The sequence below is a fragment of the Micromys minutus genome, assembly GCF_963924665.1.
Source record: "Micromys minutus genome assembly, chromosome: 1".
Taxonomy (NCBI): Eukaryota; Metazoa; Chordata; class Mammalia; order Rodentia; family Muridae; genus Micromys; species Micromys minutus.
In genome coordinates, this window is record NC_137969.1 from 20,638,901 (window position 1) to 20,660,629 (window position 21,729).

The window sequence follows — 21,729 nt, forward strand, 5'->3', positions numbered from 1 at the left end:
GGCCAACAAGTCATAGGGAGCTGACACATCTTCATTAAGTAACCTTATGAATTTCAAGCAAACCTTTTCTACACAGATTACCTTTAATCCCTGTCACTAACGTTTTATTGCTTTTGGATCATTTTCTGATCCTGTAAAGCACACAGAACTTAGCATTATGCCATTTCTCTGATGCAATTACTTATTAGATATAGACAGGATAAATGAAGTCCTGATGCCATTTTGTTGTAAATTAATGTAAATATTTTTCTAGACTTAGCAACTCAGAGGACAGTAAACGAGTTACAAGGGGCACCATTAAAATATCCAAACCCTTGTGTTAATTTATCTATCAAAGGGACAGTTGTAGGTACAGTGACACAGGTGAGGAGGGTACCACCATATTGAGCTCTCTATATTTGGTAATGGTTCTCAGTAAGCGTTCTGGTTTCTTTAACGGCCAAATTTGGTAATGGAAGGAGGCACACCTAAGAAATAATGTATACCTTTATAGGGCCCAATTTCACCAACTATATGTCAATACCTCTAGAGTCCATAGTCTTCTTCAAAACCCTCCAAAGGTAGTATGCAAGGTGTAGCCAATGAGTGTATTCACCTCTAGTAGATTTTCTAGAGCAAGGGAGAGCAGATTATATAATTGACAGAATACTATCAACATTCTCACTTATTATTGCACATTGCACAGCTTCTTTAGGCGTTTGCATGAATTAAGATATATTTGGTTCAACTAGAGCCAAGTCTTTTGCATATCCCTAAGACATCAATAATCTGAAATACAGTGTAAAATCAGTAGTCTGTAATTATGGCCCATATTTCCACAAAACAATGGCCACTCTTTTAAAAAGGAAGCCAAATGTTGCGTAATATTTTCAAGGGAGATGTAAAGATGTATCTTTCAACACAGATAGATAGGAAATAGACAAACTGAAGTAAGGATTCTAAGACCTTCTGGTGAGCTAATGAGTTACTTCGGATTACCTATAGAAATATGAATATAAAAATGTTTTTCAGCACAGATAGATAAGGCATAAACTAACAAAAGGACCCTATCTATGTTCCATTTGGTGAGGTAATGAGATCCATGGGACTTCATATAGGAATATGGGTGACTCTCTAAGAAAAACACTATTAAGAAGGTCCAGGACCAACACCAGGGACTCATAGAAATCTAGATCATTGAAAAGTCTCACAGTGTTTTTTTTTTTTTTCTTTTTTGTGATTGGGTTATCTCACTCAGGATGATACTTTCTAGATCCATGTATTTGCTTAAAAGTTTATGTAGTTATTGTTTTTTAATAGTAAATGTACCACATTTTATGTATTCATTCCTCTGTTGAAGGACACCTGAATTCTTTCCAGCTTCTGGCTATTATAAATAATGCTATAAACATAGTAAGGCATGTGTCCTTGTTGTATGTTAGAGCATCTTTTGAGTATATGCTCAGGAGTGGTATACGCAGGTCCTCAGGTAGTAGTATTTTTAATTTTCTGAGAATCTACCAGACTGATTTCCAGGGTGGTTGTACCAGCTTACAATCCCACCAACAATATAAGTTTGTTCCTTTTTCTCAAAATCCTCAAAACCATCTGCTGTCACCTGAGTTTTTGATCTTAGCCATTCTGACTGGTGTGAGGTAGAAACTCAGGGTTGTTTTGATTTGCATTTCCCTGATGACTAAGAATATTGAACATTTCTTTAGGTGCTTCTCAGCTATTTGATATTTCTCAGTTGCAAATTCTTTGTTTAGCTCTGAACCCCATTTTTAACAGAGTTATTTGATTCTCGGGCATCTAGCTTTTTGATTTCTTTGTATGTATTGTATATTATCTCTTTATATGATATAAGATTAGCAAAGATTCTTTTCCATTTATTTGGTTTGCCGTTTTATCCTAATGATAGTGACCTTTGCCTTACAGAAGCTTTGCAATTTCATGAGGTTCCATTTGTCTATTCTTGATTGTAGAGCATAAGCTTTTTGTGTTCATTTCAGGAAAATTTTCTCAGTGCCCATCTTTTCTAAGGTCCTCCTCACTTTCTCTTCTATTAATCTGAATGAATCTGGTTTTATGTGAAAGTCCTTGGTCTACTTGGACTTGAGCTTTGTATAGTTTGATAACAATGAATAGATTTTTGTTCTTCTAGATGCTGACTACCATTTTGATCAGCAAACTTTGTTGAAAATAGTGTTTGCTATCCTGGGTATTTTGTTATTTCAAATGAATTTGCAAATTGTTCTTTCTAACTCTATGAGGATCTTCTTCAATTTCTTTCTTCAGAGACTTAAAGTGCTTGTGATATAGATGTTTCACTTTCTTGAATAGAATCACAGAAAGGTATTTTGTATTGTTTGTGACTATTGTGAAGGATGTCATTTACCTATTTTCTTTCTTAGTCTGTTTATCTTTTAAGTAGAGGAAGGCTAATGATTTGTTTGAGTTAATTTTACAACCAGCCACTTTGATGAAGGTGCTTGTTCATCAGCTCTAAAAGTTCTCTGGTGAAATTTTTGGAATCACTTAAGTATACCTGTTATATATTCTTATAGTGATCATTTATATTTATGTATATTACCTCTATGTAATAATAGCTATTTTTAATTTTTACTTCCCAGCTATGTCATTGTAGCTGTTTTAACACAAAAGGTATTGTTTAATTTTTACATTTAACTGAATTTACAATTTTCAACATATTCAAATGTCTACTAGTAGTAGAACAATTTTATAGCCCCTGTTTTAGTGAGAATAATGCCTTAGAGCTTCTGTCACAGAAAAGAGGAGTCGTTCAGTAATTAATTTGACATTCAGCAATATGAGAATGTATCATTATATAAAATATGCATATGAATACATAAACACATAAAAATGTTTTAAAGTTGATATAATATCAAGGAGAGTTTTAATTACAAAACCAACATATAAAAGAAAAACACAACAAAATATTAGCCATGAGAATAAACAGTAAGCAATACCAACAGAAAAGGTAGAAAATCACTTCCAATACTAAGGAATGTTCTTTTAAGTAGCCATTGAGTGTTCCTTTAATCCTTTGATTGACACTAAATGCTCTATTGAATGGTTTTGGTGTCTTTAGTTTATATCCTTCATTATTCTTTCTTTGAGTCTTAATCCTGGATATCAACTACACATAGAGTTACTTTAACCTATTAGAGAAAATTCAAATCTTCAAACACTGACTTTGAAATTAGAGTAACAAACTGAACACATTATATATAAATTTCAAATCTTAAACTAAGATTATTAGTACCCAGAGACAGATGACTCTTAGAGGTGTAGGACACTTGGGTGCAAAGTTATCCTAATTCATTCTTTATAATCAACCTAGAATCTACACTAATCTCTTGTAGTGTCTACATGGAGGTAAAATAGGAAAGAGACATAAAAGGTATTAGAAGTCATATTTTTTAAAAAAATAAAAAATTTTAACAAATAATAAGTAAAGGAATGAGCTGTGGTAAAACTCAAAATGATAAGAGTTAATGTGAATGCTGAGATTGAAAAGTATTCTGAATGAAGGGGCATTTATTTCAATGTAGATCACACGTTTTGTGGAGAAGGATTTGTGGGACAGAATTGCTCATTTTGATCTGTTTGGGGGGACTGGTGAGTACAGTAGCATCACAAATTATTTAGGGTGTGTGTCAAAAGCAGATACAAGTATCCCTTCTGTAACAGGCCAGAAGGTAAATATTTAAGGCTTTAAAGGCCTTCAATCTTTGGCATTAGTGAAGCCAGAGTAGAGATGAACACACAAAGGATTATAAACACATGGTGTGACTCTTCCATGACACGATTATAGTTTCAAAACCAGGCAGTATCAGGGGTTTGGAAATTTCCAGTATTGAATTTTGAGGGCAAATAGAGAAGAAGTTTGGGTCCCTGCAGCAGTCAGAGCAGTGAAATAATGGTCTTGCATTGGGATGTTGTAGATCCTCCTTTCTGCTTACTGAGAGCTCATTGGGAATGGCAGGCAAGTTAAGGAGTTCATCAGATAGTAATTGTGTCTTGATTTTTGTACAGTCATAAACCAATCAGGCAGGCATTAAGCAATCAGTGCAAATAAGAAGGAGCTGAACTAAGCAATAGGAAGAAGCAGGAGATGAGGAGAAACCGCTGATTCCATTTCGGGAACGCCTCAAGAAGAGACTTGTAAGTAGGGAGAGGAAAAGAATTGACAGTTCTGCCAAGATTACAGATGGGGACAGGGTGGACAGACTGGTAATAAATTGAGAACAAGGTTTGCATAACTACACATACCCATACAGTTTGGTAAAAAATTGTCAATAATTCTTTCTTTTTATATTGGATAGTCTCTGTATTTACATTTCAAATGTTATCCCCTTTCCTCCCACTCCTTTCTCCCTCCAATTGCTTTTATGAAGGTGCTCCCTCTCCCAAACACCCTCTCCACATCAATGTATGACATTCCCTTATAATGGGAAAATGTAAATTCACTGGATCAAAGACTTATTCTCCCATTGATGCCAGACAATGCTATCCTATGCTAAATATGCAACTGGAGCCATGGGTCTCACATTGTGTGCTCATTGGTTGGTGTTTTACTCCAGGGGACCTGTGGAGGGTTTCCTTGGTTGATAATGTTGTTCTTCTTGTGGGGTTGCAAGCCCTTTCAGCCCCTTCAGTCCTTTCTCTAGCTCTTTTGTTCGGTTCCTTTGTTCGATCTGAAGGTTAGCTGCAAGCCTCCTCAAATGTATTTGTATGACTCTGACAGAGCTTCGGAGGAGGCATTGATATCTGCTTACTGCAAGTAAGTACTTTTTGGCATCAGCAATAGTGCTTTGGCTTGATGACTACATATGGGGTTGGTCCCCAAGGGAGGCAGTCTCTGAATGATCTTTTCTTCAATCCCTGTTCCTTTAATTGACCTTGTATTTCCTCCTTTGAGAGTTTTGTTCTGCTTTGTCAGAAGTACAGGGGCATCCATATTCTGGCCTTCTTTCTTTTTGAATTTCATAAGATCTGTGAATTGTTTCTTGTGTGTTCAGAGCTTTTAGGGCTAAAATCCACTTATCAGTGATTGCCTGGATAATTCCATGTGTGTTCTGTTGTGACTGGGTTACCTCACTCAGGATGATAGCTTCTAGTTCCATCAACTTGCTTTGAAATTTCTTAGTCATTGTTTCTAATAGCTGAGTAGTACTCCATTGTGTAAATCTATCACAATTTCTGTATCCATTCTTCTGTTGAAGGACATCTGGGTACTTTCCAGCTTCTAGTTATTATAAATAAGGCTGCTATAAACATAGCAAAGCATGAATCCTTGTTATATATTAGAGCATCTTTTGAGTATATGCCCAGGCATGGAATAGCTGGGTCTTCAGGCAGTACTATTTCCACTTTTGTGAGAAATTGCCAGAATGATTGACAGAGTGGTTGTACTAGCTTGCAATCCCACCAACAATGGAAGAGTTTTCCTCTTTCTCCACATCCTCTCCAGCATCTGCTATCACTTGAGTTTTTGAAATTAGCCATTCTGACTGGTGTGAGAGGGAATATCAGGGTTGTCTTGATTTGCATTTCCTTGATGATTAGGGATGTTGAGCTTTTCTCTGGGTGCTTCTCAGCCATTTGCTATTCCCCAGTTGTGAATTCTTTCTTTATTTCTGTACCCCATTTTAAATAGAATTATTTCATTCTCTAGAGTCTACCTTCTTGAGGTCTTTGTATATATTGGATATTAGCCCTCTGTGACATGTAGGATTGTTAAAAATCTTTTTCCAATCTTTTGGCTTCTGTTTTAACCTCTTGAGAGTGTCCTTTGCCTTACAGAAACTTTGCAGTTTCATGATGTCCGACTTATCTATTCTTGACCATAGAACATAAGCCTTTGGTGTTCTATTCAGAAAAAAAATTCCCAGTGCCTTTGTGTTCTAGGCTCTTTCCCACTTTCTCTTCCATTAGTCTAAGTATACCTGGTTTTATGAGGAGGTCTTTGATCCACTTGGACTTGAAGGTAAGAATGGATTGATTGGCATTCTTCTGCATGCTGACTGCCAGTTGAACCAGCACTATTTATTGAAGAGGCTGCCCTTTCCCCACTGAAAGTTTTAGCTCCTTTGACAAAGATCAAGTGACCATAGTTGTATACATTTATTTCTAGATATTCATATTTGTTCCATTGATCTACCTGCCTACCCCTTTACCAATACCATACAGTTTTATTTTTATCATAATTGATCTGTAATATAACTTGAGGTCAGGGATGGTGATTCCCCCAGAATTTTTTTTTATTGTTAAGAATAATTTTTTGCTATCTTGGGCATGTTTGATATTCAAAATGATTTGCAAATGGCTCTTTCTAAGTCTGAATAATTGAGTTGGAATTTTGATGGGGATTGCATAGAATCTGTAGATTGTTTTTGTCAAGATGGACATTTTTACTATGTTGATCCATCTAATTCATGAGCATGGGAGAACTTACCATCTTCTGAGATCTTCTTCAATTTCCTTCTTGAGAGACTTAAAGTTTTTGTGATATAGATGTTTCACTTGCTTGATTAGGATCACACAAAGGCATTTTGTATTGTTTGTGACTATTGTGAAGGATGTCATTTACATATTTTCTTTCTTCGCCTGGCCTGTTTTTGCTGTAAGTAGAGGAAGGCTAATGATTTGTTTGAGTTAACTTTACATCCAACCACTTTGCTGAAGGTGCTTGTTTATCAGCTGTAAAAGTTCTCTGGTGAAATTTTTGAAGTCACTTAAGTATACTATCAAATAATCTGTATATAGTGAAATTTTCACTTCTTTTCTGATTTATCGTTTTGACTTCCTTTTGCTGTCTAATTGCTCTAGCCAGGACTTCCAGTACTATATTGTCACTCTATTGATTATGGAGGGGGAGATTGGGCAGCCTTATCTAGTCCCTAATTTTAGTGGGATTGGTTCAAGTATCTCACCATTTAGTTTGATGTTGGCTACTGGTTTGTTCTATATTGCTTTTACTATGTATAGATGTGTGCCTTGAATTTCTGATTTTTCCAAGACTTTTAGCATGAAGGTGTCCTGAATCTTGTCAAATGCTTTCTAAGCATCTAATGAGATGATTATGTGTTTTTTCTCTTTGAGTTTGTTTATATAGTGGATTATGTTGATGGATTTCCCTATATTGAACCATCTGCATATTCCTGAGATGAAGCTTGCTTGATCATATTGAATAATCATTTTGATGTGTTCTTGGATTCAGTTTTCAAGAATTTTTTTTTTCTGAGTATTTTTTTGCTGATGTTCATGAGGAAAAGTGGTCTCAAGCTCTCTTTCTTTTTAGGGTCCTTGTGTGGTTGATTATGGCTTTCAAGAATGAGTTAGGTAGTGTTCCTTCTGTTTCCAATTTCTGGAATCATTTAAAAAGTATTAGTATTAGTTCTTCTATGAATGTCTGATAGAATTCTGCACTATGTCCATCTGGTTCTGACTTTTCTTTCTTTTTTTTTTTTTTTCTTTTTTTCTTTTTTTCTTTTTTTTTGGTTGTGAATCTTTTGATGACTGCTTCTATGTCTTTATATGTTAAGGGACTTTTTAGATGGTTTATCTGATTTTAATTTTGGTGCCTGGTATCTGTCTAAAAATGTCAATTTACTCTAGATTTTCCAGTTTTTTTTTTTTTTTTTTGAGTATAGGATTTTGTAGTAGAATCTGATGATTTCTTGAATTTCCTCCGTTTCTTTTATGTCTCCCCTTTCATTTCTGATTTTGTTAATTTATGTAATCTCTATGTGAGTATAGCTAAAGGTTTATCAATCTTATTGATTTTCTCAGAGAAGCAGCTCCTGACTTTTTCGATTCTTTGTATAGTTCTTTTTGTTTTTACTTGTTTAATTTCAGCTCTGTATTTGATTATTTTCTTCCTTCTACTCCTCTTGGGTATATCTGATTTTAGTTTGTTTTGTTTTAATCTTTTAGGTGTGCTGTCAAGCTGCTACTGTTTGATTTTCTTTTTGGTGGCACTCAGAAGTGTGAGTTTTCCTCTTAGTACTACTTTCATTGCATCTTATAAGTTGTGGTATGTTGTGCCTTCATTTTTGTCATATTTCAAAAAATACTTAATTATCTCTCTTTATTTCTTCCTTGACCAAGTTATCATTGAGAAGAACATTGTTCAGCTTGACTATTTTGTGTGAAAAGAAATCTCTTTGGAGTTCTTTAGGCTTCTTGTATGCTCATAGTCATCTCTTTCTTTAGGTTAGGAAAGTTTTCTTCTATGATTTTGTTGAAGATATTTAGTGGGTCTTTTAGTTGAAAGCCCTTGCTTTCTTCTACACCGATTATCCTTAGGTTTGGTATTCTCAGTGTGTCCTGGGTATCCTGGATGTTTTGGATTAGTAGCTTTTGTATTTTTGCACTTTCTTTCACTGATGTGTCAATGTTTTCTAGGTTATCTTCTGCCCCTGAGATTGTGTCTTCCATCTCCTGTACTTTGTTGGTAATGCTTGAATCTATGACTCCTGATCTCTTTCCTAAGTTTTCTATCTTCATGGTTGTCTCTTTTTGTGATTTCTTCATTGTTTCTATATCAATTTCAATTCCTTCATCTTTTGGTTGTATTTTCCTGTAGCTCTTTAAGTGATTTTTTTTTGTTTCCTGTTTAAAGATTTCTATTGTTTATGTGTATTCTCCTGGCTCTCTCATAATTCTTTAAAGAAGTTATTTATGTGCTTTCTGAGGACTTCCATCGTCCTCATGAACTATGATTTTAAGTGCTAATATTGTATTCCTGGTGTGTTTGGATAGCTACTACTTGCTCTGGTAGCAAAACTGGGTTCTGATGTTGCCAGGTTGTCTTGCTTTTTCATTGCTTAGGTTCTTGTGCTTGCCTCTTCTCATCTTAATATCTGTGATGCTAGGTGAACTTTTTTTGTCTCTAACTGGAGCTTTTATCACCTGTGGGTCTGTGGGCCCGTGGGTTTAGGAGGGAGGTTTATCCTTGGTGTTCAGATTTCTGTGGGTATACTCTGAGTTCAAATGTCAGTCGGCCAGCTCTAGCTCTAAGCACAAAGGGGTACCAGAACATTCCATTCCTCAGCAGCACTGTATTAGCTGCACCCTGAGAGTTCCTGGTGATTTCTCCCCTGATAGTCAGAGGAGAGGAAGTGGGGACTCACCTGTGGGCTTAGGATGGAGAGCTTTCTGAGGCTCTTCTGGGTACTCAGAAATGTATGAGCAGAATGTGATTCCTGATGGTGGTGTCCCGGCCATATTTTTCTTTCTTCATGTTATTAGATTTAACCAAAAAATGATGGGACACCCATGCATTTTTAAAGCAGTGAGTACTTCTTTTAAAGAGTTCTGTTTAGTAGATGGCATAGTTGGTTAATATTTATCCTACAAATGAAAGAATTAGTGATGTCTCCACAAGAACCAGTCATTTTGTGTGTGTATGGGTGTGCATCTCTGTGTGTGTCCAAGCACTTGGTCTAAACTGCTACAGAAACATGTTTGCCTCAATAGTAGTTCAGTATGCTTCTTTAGATACGTAGAAATTTACCTTTTTGAAATAATGAGACTATGCTAAATGTTATTGTATTTCTTATAAGATTTTTTCAGTTTAGGCCCATATATTCAAAAGTATTTAACATGCACATATTAACTTCATATATATTGATTTTAATGCAATTGTAAGTTAGAAAAAAATGAAAGAAAGTGGAGTCCTTATTTATGAAAACCCTGATATTAAATATTACTACTGCTCTCTGTCTCTGACTCTGTTTCTGCTTCTCTCTCTCTCTCTCTCTCTCTCTCTCTCTCTCTCTCTCTCTCTCTCAATTTTGTTTTAACTAATGAAATACAGAGAATTGAACTCAGAATCTTTTACATGATGATCTAAAGTAACTCCCACTGAGCCACACACCTTTCTCACTTTGAGTTGCTGAAAAATATTTTATACAAACTGGGTAACTAATCTATGAAATGCATATAATATTCATTTTTGTTGTTAATGTCGTGTACAGATTTAGATATAATCAGATATTATTGATTATCATGGAAACACTAGAGAATACTAAAAAATTAATAAATTCTAGAAAAATTGGTTTCAATTGAGTATTTTACTAGATAGAATAAAACTAATGATCTATACAAAGAAGACTATTGATTCTGTCAGAGACAAGATTATTAATCACCATTATAATTTTATTAAATATAAGCTTCAATGTAAAAACAGTCTCTTCTTTCATTTTCATCAAACTCCTTAGCATTTAGTAAAAGCATCGAAAGTGAAACAAACTCAACTGTCATTGCATGACTGAATGGATAATCTTATTTTTTTAAAAAAATAATCAGATTACCCACAAATTATTATATTAAATGTTTTTAGTAATTTCTAAGAGATGAAAAATTATGCTTTGAGATTACCAGTCAAAACTGGGGAAATTAGTGAGTTCCTGTGTTTAGAACAATGAAAAATAATCCCAGAAAGCTTTTGAGCTATTTTTTCTTTCTTTTTTTTTTCTTTTGTTTTTGTTTGTTTCATTAGAATGGTTTAGTGTGTGTGTGTGTGTGTGTGTGTGTGTGTGTGTGTGTGTGTCTGTGTGTGTATAAATGTATGTGTGTGTTTAAGTGTTTGTGTGCATGCATTTGTGTGTGTATGTATGTGTGTGTTTGTGTGTGTGTGTGTGTGTGTGTGTGTGTGTGTGTGTGTGTGTACGTGCACTTAATCAATGGGGTATCATATGGAGGTTAGAGGTGGTTACCTCCATCTTCTTTTATGCTTTGTGACAGAGACTTTGAACTCAGAATTTGCCATTTTGGCTAGTTTGGATGGCTAGCCCTAACCACTCCTTGACATCCAGAAGTCTCAGTGTTCACTCCTCAGTTTTGTAGTTACACGCATGCTTGTTACATCAGCTTTTGCTTGGGTGTTGGGAGGATCCACCTGTTTCTACACCCACAATCCATAGTGTCCCACAGGTGAGTGCTACCACATTTAGGGATCCAAATTCAGGTCTCGGGCTTGGGCAACAAGTGCTTGACCTAGTAAATTCTCTTCCCAACCCTTACTAATGGTTCTTAATGATTTACCATGTGAATAATACATCTTATAGTGGACTAGTTTGCTGGTCCATTTCTTAGGGGGAAAATCCTCTAGTGTGAAGTCTATAGAATGATAGGATAATCTTACCATAAGTGTGCATGTGTCACTAAGTAGCTGGCATTAGAAAATCAAGTATCTTCCCAGCTTATCTTTCTGCCATCCATTACACCATTAACAGACAAAGAGGGGAATCAATATTTAGTGGTATAAATGAAATACCATGTAGTCCACATTGCTCCTTATGTTAAACACAACCACTCTAGTTGGCTCTAAGTTGTAAATTAAAGTCTAATATTCAGGATAGTTTTGTTCCCTTCTCTCCATCTCCCCTCCTATCTTGTCTCATCTAGTATCATCTGTTCTTGTTCTTCTCTTCTGTTCTCCCTTTACCTCGTTTCTTTATTCTGTTTCCTTTTTGCTGCCTCTCATTCTCTGCCACTGTCTCTTTCTTTTCCATCTAGTTCCTGCCCCTTTCATGTGTTATATTCTTGAGCTTTATATCTGACCGTTCTCTCTGCTTTTCTGTCTCTATTTTACTGTGTTTAAAAACATAAGCATCCTTCCCTCCTTCTGGGTTCCTTTTCAATACTTTGTCCTATTTTGCAATTATCCCCTTCCTTTGTATCTTTCTAATGTTGATCTTCCTTTCTGACCCACTTACTTTTCTTTTCCTTCTGGATTTTATATTTCATTCAATGCTTTCATGTGTGAACAATATGAATAAGTAGGGCATAGTACTAAAACATCTATTTAAAACATTAAATCTAAAAGGAGTAGGTTTTCTCTCACTCTCTTTCTCTATCTCTCTCTGTGTGTGTATGTGTGCATATGTGTTTGTGTGTGTATGAAAATATAGCTATGTATTTTTCTTTTTTCCTCCCAATTCCATTGGGTTTTATAGTTATGCAAAGCATTGTTATAAATTCTCCTGTTATTATAACACAGGCTTTATTAGAATTGATCCAAGAAAAAAAAGAATAATAAAATTTCTGTGAGATTATAAGTGTGAAATTAACCCAAATAGAAAAGACTTGCATTCTGAAGAAGCCCAGAGGAATAAGAAGCATTAAATTGGAACACAGAATTGATCTTACATACATAAAGCCATTGTTCGGAAGCTGAAAAGAAGAATATAGAACTGAAGGTGTTAAAACCAAGTTGTTTTATTTTTCTTCTGAATTTAAAAAAAAATCTCAAAAAATTACAATTAAGTTGAAAAGATCTACTGTAGTTTTCAGTGAGCCATGAGGTCCAAGAAGATGTAAATCTCTGTATAGTTCTGTTCACTAAATTTTAAAAGAATATACATATTTAGTGTTCAATATGTTACAAATCTCATGAGAGACATTTACATAAATTTTAGAAAAACTTTGCTTTATGGTACTTTCAGGTTTTTAAGTGAGTTGTAAAACAATATATGCAGATTTCCTATAAGCTAGTGGTTCTTAACCAAGGGTAATTTTATTTATTTCCTCAAAACTGTTTGGCACAACAAAAAAAGAATGTGCTAATACTTGTTCTGTGACAAGACCAACAATAATATTCAGATAACTTACTGTGTACACGTGCCTCCACAACGTGTGATATCCAGTTTTAAATAGCAATGATGTAGAAGCTGGCACTTCTTGCTCTATGCTGTCCTGCTTTTATTAATCTTGATGTGACATCCATTGTAAAAGTAACTTAGGGTAGAAAGAATTTATTTGGCTTAAAACTCTAGATCATATTCCATTGTTTTCAGGAACACAAGTACCCAAAGTTTTCCAAATGAGAACACCTCAAAAGTAGAAATTCTCTTTAAATGGACAAGGAATCTTAATCATGGGTCCTATAAAATAAAGAGAAAATTACATCCTTAAACATTTATTTTCCAGAAGCAAAGAAATGGAGCATAAAAGGAATTGTGACAAAGCAAAACAGAACCCAGAATGTTAATTCTCTAGCTCAGTGACTGACATTTAGGACTTATCTTCTGGGCTTGAAAGGTAGCCCTACCTGTCTATCTCTGCCATCTGTTACACAGACGACTTCTCTGTTTGGCTTAGGGCACTGCTACTTCATACCTGCATCACTTTGAGGCAAAAATCCATTGCCTTGGAAACTTTAATATTCCTATATCAACTTTATTTTCCTTTACCCATCACCTTTCAAGTTCTCTTTTTAGTAGGACTGACATGGCCAGAAGCTACAGATGGAAACCTTTCAGCTCTTTCAGTTCTTTCTTTAGTTCTTCCATTGAGATCCCCATGTTCAGTCTGACCTTTAGCTGCAAGCATCCTCATCTGTATCTGTATGACTCTGGCAAAGCCTCTGAGGACACCATATCTGGTTTTTTCCAGTAAACATTTTTTGGCATCAGCAATAGTGCTTGGGTTTGGTGGGTGCATATGGGGTGGTTCTCCAGATGAGATAGTCTCTGTAGACTTTTTCTTCAATCCCTGTTGCTATATTTGACCTTGTATTGCCTCCCCTGTTTTGTTTTCCCTTCTAAAAAGGAAAGAGATATTGTCATTCTGGTCTTCCTTCTTTTTGAGCTTTATAAGTTCTGTGGATAGAAACATCCAATCAATCTTGCTATTTAGATCATATTACTGTTTTATTCCGTGCTAATGCTAACCTTTATTACATAATTAAAGTGCTGCTTTTCAGGTTCCTTCACTGCAGTGTTCCAATGTTCCCCTCATTGTAAGTATATTTCAGAAAAGGCTTTTAGTTTGTGTAATTATTGCATGCTTCAACAAGCAGCCAACATTAATTTTAGTGTCTATTATGATACTTTTAGACTAAAGTATTACCATAAGGCTTACCTATGGTACTTTTCTGTTTCACCCTTTAGTCTGTTTGTTGACAAAGCTTTTTTTTTTTTGTAGAAAAGTTTTACTTAACTTCCATATGTCTGATTGAGTATCCATTGGTTACAACATAGTTTCAAGGGTTATTTCTTTTTGTGAGATGTGACACATCCTGATCATCTTTATGTTTTATTTCTCTCAGCTTGTAATGTATCTGTAGAACAGGCACCCATTCAACTTGTATTTTGCTCTAATAATTTAAATTTTTTGAGATCATTTAAGAAAAAAACTTCAAAGTTTAAGTTTTAATTTTCTTTAAATGATAAAATTTAAACTTTGAAGTTTTTTTCTTAAATGATCTCAAAAATTATCTTTTATTCTTAAGCAACATATATCAGATTCTTTTCTGTGTACTATGTAACATCCACATTCTTTCCCATATATCTTTTTATTTTGCTCTTGTTAATATACCTGAAATCCTTCCAAGTTGAAGGCAATTTGTGTCAAACAGATGTTTAATAATATAGTAGCGATTGGGCTGTTCCCAGCCAGAGGCCTTTGGGTGCAGAACAGGCACTCAGACCATCCGCCAACAGGAACAGCTGAGATCCAGTGACACAGGCCTCGTGAAAAGGTGTTCTGGGTAGCTGGGAGCAGAGAGATCTCTGCCAAGAGGGCAGAAAGTGCTCCTATCCCTACTTGGTTTAGGGAACCAGGAACCTGGCATTGGGCTGTCTGTTCCCAGCTGGCAGGCATTGGATGCAGAACAGGCCCTCAGACCATTCGCCACCAGGAACACTGGAGTTCACTGGACACAAACCTGGTGAGAAGGCATTCTGAGTAGCCCAGGAGCAGAGAGATCTCCACAGAGCATGCAGAAAGTTCCCCCTCCCTTCAGGGAACCAGTAACCAGCAGAAACTGAACAAGGTTGCAGTGAAACTAGCAGAGGTTATAAACCAATTGGAATGAGTAGACATCTATAAAACATTTCATCCTAAAAGAATACACCTTTTGCTTCGCACCTCATGGCACCTTCTCCAAAATTGACAATATAATTGGTCACAAAACAAGCCTCAATAGATATATGAAGATTGATAAACACCCATGAATCCTATCAGATCACCATGGACTAAGGTTGGTCTTTAATAACAACAAAGACAACAAAAATTCCATATATAAATGGAAACTAAACAATGCTCTATTAAATGATAGCATGGTCAAGAAAAAATAAAGAAAGAAATTAAAACACAACATACCCAAACTTAGGGAACCAATGAAAGCAGTACTGAGAGAATAACTACTACTTCTGAGTACTTCCAAAAGGAACTGGAGAGAGCATACACTAGCAACTTGACAGCATATTTGAATGATCTAGAACAAAAGGAAGCAGATATACCCAAGAGGAGCAGACAGCAAGAAATAATAAAACTCAGAGCAGAAATTGACCAAGTACAAACAAAATGTACTATTCAAAGAAACAACAAAACCAAGAGCTGGTTCTTTGTGAAAATTAACAAGATTGATATATACTTAGGCAGATTAACTGGAGGGCAAAGAGAGAGTATCCAAATTTACAAAATCAGAAATGAAAGTGGAGACATAACAACTGAAACTGAGAAAATTCAAGAAATCATAAGATCCTACTACAAAAGCCTATACTCAGCAAAGCTGAAAATATCTGGAGGAAATGGATAAATTCCTAGACAGATACCTGATACTAAAGTTAAACCAGGACTGGGTAATCCATCTAAATAATCCCATAACACCTAAAGAAATAGAAGCAGTCATCAAAAGCCTCCCAACCAAAAAAAGTCCAGGTCCAGATGGGTTCAGTGCAGAATTCTATCACACATTTATTGACGATATAATACCAAGACTCTCCAAACTATTCCACAAAATAGAGACAGATGGAACAATACCTAACATATTTTCGAAGCCACATCAACCCTCATTCCTAAACCACACAAAGACCCTACAAGGAAAGAGAACTTCAGACCAATTTCACTTATGAACATTGATGCAAAAATACTCAACAAAATCTTTGCAAATCGATTCCCAGAATACATCAAAATGATCATTCACAATGATCAAGTTGGCCTCATCCCTGGGATGCAGGGATGGTTTAATATATGGAAATCCATCAACATAATCTACCATATAAACAAACTCAAAGAAAAAAACCCACATGGTCATCTCACTAGATGCTGAGAAAGCATTTGACAAAATTCAACACCCCTTCATGTTAAAAGTCTTGAAAAGAACAGGAATTCAAGGCCCATACCTAAACATAATAAAAGCAATATACAGCAAACCAATAGCCAACATCAAACTTAATGTTGAGAAACATGACACATTCCCACTAAAATCAGGGACTCAAAATGACTGCCCACTCTCCGCCTACCTATTCAACATAGTACTGGAAATTCTGGCTGAAACAATTACACAGCAAAAGAAAATCAAAGGGATACAAATAGAAAAGGAAGAAGTGAAAATATCACTGTTTGCAGATGACATGATAATGTATGTAAGTGACCTGAAAAATTTCACCAGAGAACTTCTACAGCTGATAAACAAGTTCATCAAGGAGATAGATACCAAATTAACTCAAATCAGTAGCCTTCCTCTATTCAGAGGACAAACATGCGGAGAAAAAAATTAGGGAAAAGATACCCTTCACAATAGTCACAAACAATATTAAATACTTTAGTGTGACTGTAACTAAATAAGTTAAGGACCTGTATGACAAGAACTTCAAGTTTCTGATAAAGAAAATTGAGGAAGATCTCAGAAGATGGAAAGATCTCCCATACTCATGGAATGGTAGGTTCAACACTGTAAAAATGGCCATCTTACCAAAGGTAATCTACAGATTTAATGCAATCCCCATCAAAATTCCAAGCCAATTCTTCATAAATTTGGAAAGAAGAATATTCAGTTTCATCTGGATTAACGAAAAACCTAGAATAGCGAAATCCATCCTCAACAACAAGAAATCATCTGCGGGAATCACTCTCCCTGACCTCAAGCTATATTACAAGGCAATTGTGTTAAAAACTGCATGGTACTGGTATAGAGATATACATGTGGATCAATGGAATAGAGTTAAAGATACAGAAATGAACCCTCACATATATGGTCAGTTGAATTTTGACAAAGGAGCTGTAAACTTTCAATGGAAAAAAGACAGCTTCGTCAACAAATTGTGCTTGTTCAACTGGCACTCTGCATGCAGAAGAATGAAAATATAACCTTTCTTATCTCCTTGAACAAACCTCAAGTGAAAGTGGATCAAAGCTCTCCACTTTAAACCAGTTACACTGAAACTATTAGAAGAGAAAGTCAGGAAAATCTTAGAACCCATTGGCACAGGGGAACATTTTTCTACAGAATAACAATGGCTAGTGCCCTAAGGTCAAAGACTGACAAATGGGACTTAATGAGCTTGCAAAGTTTCTGTAAGGCCAAGGACACTGTCAAGAAAACAAAATGGCAGCGAACAGATTGGGAAAAGATCTTTACCAACTCCACATCTGATACATGCATAATATCCAAGGTATACCAAGCACTCAAGAAGTTAGATACCAGAGAATCAAATAATCCTATAAAAAATGGGGTACAGAGCTGAACAAAACGTTCTCAATTGAGGAATATCAAATGGCTGAGAAGCATCTAAGTAAGTGCTTAACATCCTTATTCTTCAGGGAAATGCAAATCAAATCATCTCTGAGATTCCACCTCATACTAGTCAGAATGGCTAAGATCAAAAATTCAGATGACAGCAGATGCTGTCAAGGATGCGGAGAAAGAGGAACACTTCTCCTCTGTTGATGGGGTTGTAAACTTGTACAACCACTCTGGAAATCAGTCTGGCGATTCCTCAGAAAATTGGACATAGTACTACCTGAAGACCCAGTTATTCTACTTCTGGGCATATATCCCAGAGGAGCTCCAACATACAATAAAGACACATGCACCACAATGTTTTTAGCAGCCCTATTTATAATAGCAAGAAGCTGGAAAGAACCCAGATGTCCTTCAGTAGATGAATGGATACAAAAATTGTTCTATATTTACACAATGGAGTACTACTCAGCTATTAGAACCAATGTTTTTATAAAATTCTTAAGAAAATTAGTGCATCTAGAGAATATCATCCTGTGTGAGGTAACCCAGTCACAAAAGAACAGACATAATATGCAGTCACTGATAATTTGATACTAACCCCAGAAAGATCTGAACACCGCAGAAACAACTCACAGACTATATAAAGCTCATGATAAACAAAGGCTTAAAAAAAAAGCAAAAGTAAAAAAAAAAAAAAAAAAAAAAAAAGAAATCTCAGTCCTTCTTAGGGAAAAAAAATAAATGTATAGAACGCTCTCAGAGTGTGGTACACCTGGACCTCAAATCATTCATAATCCAAGAGCTAAGACAATAGCCATGTGGCATTTTTTGGTATTCGCAGATTATTATGCTTAATCTATACCCCAAACAAATCTGTTTCCATGTTATGTTCTCTACTACATGTACTTCATTCTCATGGTAGTTAGTGGGATTGCTATGCATGCTATCAAACCTCTGAAAGAATTAAGTACTGACAAAATTATTCATATAATGTTATTCCAAAATGCCTTAAAAATCTGTAAATGTATTCCTCTTTTTTTATTTTTAATAAAGCGTTAAGGGGGGAAAATTAAAGAGGACTTCTTGATCTTTTAAAAACAAACAAACAAAAAACAAACAAACAAACAAATAAACAAAAAACTATTAAGATTTTACTATTAAAGGACCATGACCATTTCAATTTCTTCTCAAGAGCCAAAAAAGCTATACCCCTTTGTTAGTGTCATTTCCAGGAAGGAACTGAGCTGTTTTTAGTTATTTTCTGAATGATGTTGTTGCATCCAAGTGCTATATAAGAAAATGGTTAGATCAAAGCTTCCAGAGACAATGTATCTGTACAGCAGTAGAAAATCTTAAGGACACTGAGACATGTAAAAACTGCGGTTGGTTTTTAAAATTTAAAAAGAATGAAAATACTTTTGGATATACTGAAGTGAAAATGTTCTCAAACATTCTTACTTGCCATATGCACAAAAAATAAATAAATAAGTATATTAGGACACAAAAAATCAGGATCTTACCGTACTGGAAATATCAATTCTTTTTTTTTCTTTAAAACTCTTGTATTTGTACACAAATAAACTCATTTATAGTACAAATTAAAAAAAAAAATAAGATAGTAGCACACATCCAAATGTAATTGCCCTAGCAATAAATGGATCCAGTGTGTGCCTCAGAGAACAAATACAATGCATTGGCTTTCTTAAATTAAAAGAGAAAACATAGTCATGTTGGCGAGTCTATAAACCTTGGTCACCTGAAAGATGCATTGTGCCCTCCACAGTAGGAATTTCAGGGAAGAACTAAGACAAAAAGCCACCAGTCCTCAAATGAGCCTCTGAAACTGTCCTGGATGTATGAATGATGGAGTCTGTCTTCTGGTAGTTCCAATGAAGGGGATCATCAGCAAATTCAAAGTCCATCTCCAAACTTCCTGGAGGTCAGTTGATAGATTTAATTTATTTTTACTTTTTGGAAAAGGACATGTTACAAGCACTTTAGGCTTTTTGACTCGTGTAGTCCACTGGATTTGTGTAATTTTTCTAAATCAACCCTAGTCATTGAATGAATGTGTGGAGTTGTTTAATAAAATCTTATTTATGAAGAGTGAAGGTGTTATTTAATATGATGTTATAAAATATCAAACTGTTCTTATGATTACTGTCTTAGAAGCACTCCGTATGCCAAAGTTTATTTCAGGTTTATCAGCCAGATCATTGCTGTGGAAGGAATTGTGTGCTGATGGCCCACACTGTGCCCATCTCTGTTGTCAAGTAGCTGAACATGCCAAGACAGACCAACTTAGACCATACTTCTGATTTCCATGATTTCCCCTCAAATAAGAAGAAAGAAGAGCTAGGACATGCATTTTTTTCTTCTGAAATATTTTCATTAGTTATTATTTGAGATCTTCATGAACTCATTTTGATCTTATTAAGTCATTTCTTCCCCAACTCTTTTCAGTTCAACCATCTTTTCTGACCCAATATTACTTTCCTTTGTTTCCTATCATGGTCAGTTTGTAATGTTCAACTATTCTTGCATATGTAATCTTCCACCAGAGTGTAGTTAAGTGATCAGAGGTTATATTGTTTGAGAAAACTGACATCTATTTTGGTAAAGAATTTCTAATAAATCCATGTATACTTGAGGTTAACTACCACATATCCAGTTCTCATATCTATACTAATATTTGGTTTGGCTTGGGCTTACCCAAGTTTGTGCATGGTGTCATAACTATATATGTGTAGCTTTCCTGTTGAATGCAGAAGAATCTGGTTCCTCATAGTCATCTGTCATCTCAGTTCTTCCACTCTTTCTTCTTACTCTTCTGTGATGATATTTAAGTCTTTGGTTGAAAAATGGGTGACACATCGTTTATGACTGGTATCAGCATAATTGCTGTGAGCTTTATATTGTTAGAAATTTTAAGGGGCATGTCTGTCTATGATTAATGCTGTTCAAGCTACTTATTCTTTGTTAGGACCCTACCATGCCATGTTATAGATAGAAATGGGTTCATTCAAAGTCATACAAGGAAGTCCTAATCTTATGTGCTATATACTATTACTATATCTAAGAACAGAGTCTTTGGAGGTTTTATTGTGTAAATAACTCCATCAGAGTAGGACTATGGTAAAATAGAGATGGTGTTTACACACTGGGGAAATGAATACATGATAGGAAACACTATTGTTGGGAAAACTGGCCTTGCTACTTGTCTTCATGTGGTGGTATGGGTGAAATGGAGAGGCAGTTGCCCCCCACCCTTACATGAGCATGCCAGTGGGCACACACACACACACACACACACACACACACACACACACACACACCTTTCCTCACCTGTGGCAGGCAAAAGAGCTGACCCAATGGTCTTGAGAGTGGAAAAGTAACCTATGGCCCTCAAAAGCTACCCTTCTCAGCTGTACCTCTACTTGGCAGAACAATAGAGTTGACCTGAGAGGTAGAGTTTAAATCCTACAGGGAGAGATGCCCATCCCACTCGTCATCACACACATCAAGCATGAATTTGACCCTAAGTTATAAAAACAGGAGTGCAGGTCCTGTACTTTGTCTAGACAGCACAGGAGATCTGGGTCTGCTGTAGTGGGCAGTAGTGAACAGGTTTTGAAGCCATGAGAGCACAAGAGCCAGCTTTACCTCTAGAAAGCTAGCCTGGGCAGTGTTAAGTAGCTTTCCCTAGTGGTGTGGGTGCAGAAGAGCTAATAGGTTGATCAGCTCACCTACCGCCCAGGTCCAAATGTAGGTCTTTGAGTTGGCCCACCACAAATATAGTAATCTATGAACATCTGGAGTGCATGAAGGGATTGGTCCTACAGAACCCAAGGTGCAGAGTAAAAGGGTGGGAAACAAACTTCCAAGCAAACAGCCCCAAGAAGCAAGCTGAAGTGGCTATTCTAATATCGAATAAAGTAAATTTCCAACCAAAAGTTATCAAAAAAGATAAGGAAGGACACTTTTTACTCATTACAGGGGAAATCTATCAGGAGGAACTCTCAATCCTTAACATATATGCGTCAAATAAAAAAAAAAAAAACACCCACATTCATAAAAGAAACCCTAGTAAAGCTCAAAAAATACATTTCACCCCATACAATAATAGTGGGAGACTTTAATACCCCACTCTCTCTAATGGACAGATCATGGAAACAGAAACTGAACAAGGGCACTGTAAAACTAGCAGAGATTTGAACCAATTAGAATTATTAGATATCTACAGA